The sequence below is a fragment of the Triticum dicoccoides genome, chromosome 3A, assembly GCF_002162155.2.
Source record: "Triticum dicoccoides isolate Atlit2015 ecotype Zavitan chromosome 3A, WEW_v2.0, whole genome shotgun sequence".
Classification (NCBI taxonomy): Eukaryota; Viridiplantae; Streptophyta; class Magnoliopsida; order Poales; family Poaceae; genus Triticum; species Triticum dicoccoides.
In genome coordinates, this window is record NC_041384.1 from 28,828,869 (window position 1) to 28,835,819 (window position 6,951).

At 49.7% G+C, this 6,951-nt stretch overlaps 1 pseudogene; it reads right to left on the reverse strand.

The window, feature by feature from the left end:
• Positions 1-390: 390 nt before the first annotated feature.
• LOC119271814 lies at positions 391-2,003 on the reverse strand (annotated as a pseudogene).
• Positions 2,004-6,951: the final 4,948 nt, after the last annotated feature.

Below are 6,951 nucleotides of genomic sequence, written 5' to 3' on the forward strand. Positions count from 1 at the left end.
AAGTTTTCTCGCATCTGCTTCGGCCGGCGAGTGCAGATGTTTCTGCTCTACCGTTTGGAGCAGAAACATCTTGTCGTATGTGGGATTCTGGGACTGGAGTTGTCCTCTTTTTCAGAAGAAAAAAACACCAAAACATATTACATGAACATGAGGTTAGTTATAGGCTTATAGCAACTCAATGAAATAGAAAACCATATTGACAATGGCAGTTACTGTCCATGAAAATAACATAGAACTAGTTAACATTGCTTGTTATTTCTCGAAGTACAGAAATTAACTATTTGTAAAGCACAGAACTAGGAAACCTTATTGACAATGGGCAATTACTGTCCATAACTTAAATTCCATTTTGTTTCTTTCATAGGACAAGAATTTCATCTTTTCAAACAGCTAGCTGTCTTGAGGCTTCATGGCCGGGAACAGGAGGACCTCCTTTATGTTCTGGGAATCCGTCAGCAACATGGTGAGGCGATCAATCCCCAGACCCCAGCCTCCGGTCGGCGGCAGGCCATACTCAAGGGCAGTGCAGAAGGTTTCGTCCATGGCCATCGCTTCATCGTCACCGTCCTGACGATCCCTGAGCTGCTCCTCAAACCGCTCCCTCTGCACGACGGGGTCATTCAGCTCCGTGTAGGCGTTGCACACCTCATGCTTGTTGATGAACAGCTCAAACCTTTCAGTCAGTCCAGGCCAGGCTTCGTCCCTGTGTGACTTTGCGAGTGGGCTCATGATCACCGGATGGTTGATGATGAACGTCGGGTTCACGCATGTCTCCTCCAGGAAGTGGCCGACAAGCGTGTCCAGCAGCCGTGCCGTCGTGTGTGAAAGCGGGCACGTAATGTCGTACCTGGCACAAGCCTCCATCAAGTACTCGTTGGCATCATCGGTCGACAGATCCTCCTCCGGTATGTTGAGATCGGCCATGTCCTCCAGTCCCTTGATCATGTTGATCCGCGCGAACGGAGGAGTAAAATCGATCTCGATAGGCGGCTTGTCGGCGCCGTTGGCGTGGTACTGTACCTTGTAGCCGCCCGTGAGCTCCTTCACCATGCCGCCCAGCATCTCCTCCGTGAGCTCCATCAGGTCGTTGTAGTCCGCATAGGCCATGTAGAACTCGCACGTTGGAACTCGGGGTTGTGCGTCGTGTCGATGCCCTCGTTCCTGAACTGCCTCCCAATCTCGTACACGCGGTCCAGTCCGCCGACGACGAGCTGCTTCAGGTAGAGCTCTAGCGCGATGCGCATGTACAACTTCATGTTCAGGTCGTTGTGGTGGGTGACGAACGGCCTGGCGGCGGCGCCACCGGCAACCACGTTCATCATCGGGGTGTCCACCTCCAAAAACCCACCCTTGTCAAGGAAGCTCCGGATGAAGGAGACGACTCTGGCTCGCGCCGTGAAGACGGACCTCACCTCAGGGTTCACCATGAGATCGAGGTACCGTCGGCGGTACCGTGTCTCCTGGTCCTTGAGGGCGTAGCTCTCCATGTTCCTGGGCATGCCGGGCGCCCACGGCAGCGGCGGCGCGCGCCGGTGCCTATTAGGTTGCCGCGGCAGCATGTGCAGGCAGGGCGAGAGCACGACGAACTGTGCAGGGAATATGTTGAGCTCGCCTCGGCTGCTTTTACCAGGGAACCCACGCACGTCGACCACGTCGCCAAGCTTCACGCCAGAGTGGAAAGCGGAGAATTCCTCGGGAGTCTCCAGCTCCGAGGTCCCGGAGTCTGCCATGACCTGGACCTTGGCGCCGCCGCGGTGGAGGTCGTAGAAGAGGAGGCTGGAGGACGACGTCCTCTTGCTCATGATCCTCCCGGCCAGGGACTCGGTGACGTCGACCAGCTTCTCCCCATCGGCCAGGCCCCTGTACCTTTGGACGTAGTCGGCGACGGAGACGGTGGGCTGGAAGGCGTGCGGGTAGGGGTTGACGCCGGCGGCCTTCTGCGCGGCGAGCGCGCCGAGCCTGTTGTGGTAGTACTGGGTGGGATCCATGCCGTCGTCCGCCATGGCGCGTGGTGCAAAACTCTCTCCCGTACCGTAGTTGGGGAAAAACAGAGCGGAGACTTTGTTGACCTAGCACCGATTTCGTGTTCTCGTCGGTTTATTTATATCCAAAACATTAACGTGCGCATCAAAGGCGCCTCCTCACGCGTTCGCATTCCTCGCGCGTTCGCATGTACGACAAAAAAATGCATCCATCAGGCTCCTATCGGCATCGCTCATCCCCGTCTTTACTGTAGCGAAGTATAAAAAAAATTCCATCAGGCTCCCATCGGCATCGCTCATCCCCGTCTTTACTGTGGCGAAGTATAAAAAAACTAGCGATGGATCCCTTCCTTCCCTTGGAAGGTAACTTCTACTTTTCTTTCGCCCCACATCGTCACATCAGCTCTCGCACGCAACCTCCAAAGCCACGGCCGCCGCCGTCTCAGCCATTTCTCTCGTCTGATCCTCCCCTTTCCCCTGCCCTAGCCTATTTCTAGCCCTCCGCCTCTCCCTTTCTTCCTCGAGTACGGCAGCGGAAGGGGGGCCGCGACGGGAGAGAGGTTCTCCACCCCTGACAGACGACGTCACCGCCTCCGACCTCGGCCTCGTCTGCAGCAGCAGCACGGACCTCTGCCCGTGTTTCTCTGTCTCGCTGCTCATCCTCCGGGAGGGGACTCGGAAGGAGGGTCGTGCTCCTGGTTGGGATCTCCGTGCTCCCTCTCCTGCACCTCCATCTGCGTTCGATCTCGTCACTGGTGAGTAGTGCTCTGCTCAGCGTGGGGATGACCTATGAGATTCTTAGTTTGAATTCTGATGTGAATGAGTAGTGCTGTGCTCAGCATGGGGATGACCTATGAGATTCTTAGTTTGAAATCTGATGTGAATCTCCTAAAAACCGATGCAAATCTGTCTTGAGAACATAACCTTCGAATCACGGAACCTTGAGATTTTCTGAAGCTTTATTCCCAAGCCTGAAAATGACTAGCTGGCTAGGTTAATCATCGCTCTAAAGAAATCAAAATCGTCTGTGGGAATGGCCCCTCTGAATGTTCTGAACCATCCCTTGATGCCGTCTCTAGGTCCGTCCAGGCCCTGCCATCCACTTGCTGACTTCTTCTTGGCGCAATGGGTTGAGTACGTTGGTCTGTGTTGGTCGCGAGTTTTGGTCTTGTTGTAGAGGTCTTCGGCAGCGGTTGTGACGCGGCTCGGTTGCTCTGTGGCTTGCCCAATCGCCATCGGCATGAGGTTGGCCTAGGTGAAGCAAGTATTGTAGTACGCGTGGTGGGTGTGTTTGGTGGATGTGGATGCTAATTCCTGTGATTGGCATTGTAATGGCCGAAAGGCATTCTATCCGGCTTCTTTGCCGCTTCTTCTTTAATATATGATACGCATGCTCATGCGTATTCGAGAAAAATGTTCTGAACCATCCCTACCCATATAAAGAAAATGTGGGAGCGGGACGGCGGGATCTGCTCCAGGCGGTGCGGGACGCGCTACTGTCGCTCATGCAGCATAACGGCGTCGACCTGATCTTGTGGAGGGCGGGTGAATTATTTCTGTTCTTTATTTTTTTCCCTATTCTTAACATTGGCAAACAATCTCAGGATTTCGCACATGTGCAATCTTCACACTCAATAATTTCTTGATATAGAGTCGAACCAGAACATGTATTAAGGGACCATGACATATCTAGCATCGGTATCTGAAGATGGCAAGATCGTCATGGCATCTGACTTTTGAGAAGTCAGTATCTTCCAAGAAAATTAATCCTGCTCGGCCTCTTCGCGTGGTTCGTTGAGTGCTGGGTCGTGCCATTGTCTAACTGGGTGCCCCTCGCGGCCGCCGTCTGGGCGATCATTCAGGTAGCTGTTGTTTCTTTCCTCTGTGTTGGTCAGATCATAAATGGATTCATAGTTCGTTTGATGCCATCTTACTTTTAGTATAGCATGTATAATGTCTTATCTTGGGCATTCACATGATACTTTGTAATTTCTGAAAGAGAAACAGAGTGTGAACTATAGCTTTTTATTTGTTAGGAAATTCTGATATGTTTTGTTTTGTTAAGTGCTAATAATGATTTTGAAAGTGAGATTAGCAGCAAACAACATTTTATCTAGGCCCCTAATGGTTCTGTTTGTCTTCTTAGTTCTCACCCTTTTGTATCCGTGATGCAGAATGGGGCTGTAGAAGATTTGAACAAAAGATGGAAGCACCATATACTGAACACAACAGTAAAGTATGTGCTGTTTCCTTGCTCTATTTATGTTATTGTTTGTTTATGGAGATAGTCATGCTCATTTTACCTCTATAGTACCTTACAACTCCAATAAAGCCTTGGGAGGGGTTGAACAAACTTTTGATTGAAGTTCGGCCCAACTACATGGAACCGAAACTATCAAGGAAGTTCCAATCTACTGTCGAGGTGAGCTTCTGCCTGAAATTATATTTCGTGCTTGGATGCAACTTAGTAGTTGGTAGTTCAAAAGGTTTCGCAAATAACATTAGATTATACTATATGCATTTGATCCATGGAAGTTGATTATGTAGAATCAAATCATTTCAAAATTCCTTTTGATTTTGTTGATTTGAGGTAGACAGTACACCTGCTGCAGTGGACTTTGTCGTCTCATCGCCATGCTCGCCCGCGACAATACACCTGCTGCAGCTCCGGTGAGGCGCTGGAGCTCATGGCGGCGCTCACGGCGGTGTACCTCATACTGTACCTCAACTAACATATTGATCTTCTACTTCTTTTCTGATCAAACTGGGAATCATACTATTCTCTTTCTGTCCAGTAAGCCCCACTAATCACTACACTACTAGGAAAAGGCATGCTAGTGGCGCACCGAATTTGCCTTTTAATGGCGCACTACCGGTGCGCCACTGGCATCACGCCATTAGAATTAAATTCTAATGGCGCACCACCGGTGCGCCATTAGTATCTGGTGTTCTAATGGCGCACCACGTAGTGCGCCATTAGTATAGCCTGCAGTGCGCCATTAGAATGCCTTCCAGGGGGCCATATGTACCCATGTGCTTTGGCATTCTAATGGCGCACCAGCAGTTAATGCGCCATTAGTGTGATGATCACAGTGCGCCATTAGTGTCTTGTGTGGTGCGCCATTAGTATGAATATTAGGTTTTATTTTTTTGCTTTTCTGATTTTTGCACAGGTTACAAAATATATTATTGGATAGAATATAGACAGCAGCACACAGCAACATCAAATTCATCGAATACAATAGAAGATTAGTCTCCGAATACAATTCATCATATTAGTCTCCGAATTCAAAAGACCGAACAAAGATAAAACATTACAACTCTCAAGACCGCGAGTATCGAGTTTGCCTTCACATTACAAGTCGATATCGATCATCTAAACTACCATCACATAGAAGAGAGCTGTGGTCATCACGATGAGCATCATCGCGATCAAACTGGTCTTCATCCGGTTCCTCCAACGCTCCCTCCTCTCTCCCTCTAGATAGCGGGCGTATCTACATTCGGCCTCCGCCCTAGTGGTGTATCCTTTGTAACTGTTACCGCTGAAACGGTGAACCTGTCTCCGACACTCCTCCCAGTCGTCGTAGACTCCGGGAACCTTACCCTTGTACATGACATACGACGGCATCTCTATGCACAAGCCAAACAACAGACAATACATAAGCAATATGTAAGTATGCAACAAAAGGATCGGAAGAGAAAAGGAAGACATTAATAGCACGATTCATGGTCCTACTAATAAATAGCATTGATTACATCTAAGTTGAACGACTGTCCAAACCAAAGAGACATACGAATTCATTAAAGTATAATTACAACATGAGCCAATCAATGTTTCAGAACTACACATCACTACTTTTGACTCGACTCATCGGACAGGAACGTGGATGAAGCCGCCGTCTGTCGTGATGGTCATGAAATCGCGGTCGTTGTCACCCTGCATTTGTAGCATTTCATCTATCTCACTGTTGGACGGTTGATATCTGAGGAAGAACTGCCCCGAGGTATGAAGGACATCTTGATGGATGATGTCCGCAAACTCCGACTGGATGCGAAAGAATTCTTGTCTGAGGTCCGCATCCTGGACTGTCGACAAGCTCGCGGGCCAATCTTTGAGATTATCTGGTAGCAGAAGTTGATGATGGTCCCTTACGATCGCCCGCATGTGATGGAGGGCGTAGTAGGCATCCTTCTGACCGCCAGGCGGCTGCTTGACGCAGCAGAACTTCGTATTGTGTGAGAACATGTGCTTGCCGTACTTACGAACTGCCCTGGTGAAGGTGCCTCCAGATTTGGCGTAGGCGGGGAGAACATCATCAAGAACTTTCTTGACATTTGTGTAGTCTATCTTGGAGTTACGCTTCGGGTCTAAATACGTGGCCATGGAATATTTCGGGCTTAAGAGAATGAGTGTGCAATGTGTGTCACTGCATAGAACACGGAATGTTAGAAAAAAAAGAACGATTGAAATCTAAGAAATCATATGTTACGGGGCGGTTAAGGGATGACTTACTCGGGAAAGTAAACCACAAGAAAGTTATCCTTATCTGGGTTTGCCAGAATGACGCCTTCGAGGTGTGAACTCGCAACTTGGCGGTCCCCAGCACTGCTCAAGTGCTTGGCACGCATGTAGAAGGGGTCGACTATCACGATGTCCGGGGTCTTGTCTCTAATGATCCGCATCTCCATACTCAGCGAAAATAGCCGAACGAAAGTGTAGTGCAGCGGATGAAGGTTAAACATAGCAAAGATGTCATCAAACCACAGGACCCTCGATGTCGCCATCCACAAAGCCCTTGCTCTCTGGCACCTTGGCCACGAAAACCGGGTATGCCACATCCTTCTCTCTGAGACGCCGCTTCTCTAAAGCAAGAACACTGTCGTGCAGACTCCGCATAGCACCGGTTGCAGCATTCAGCATATTTGGCGGTAGCATCGCCATACCCGCCACATGCACCCTCCTCGA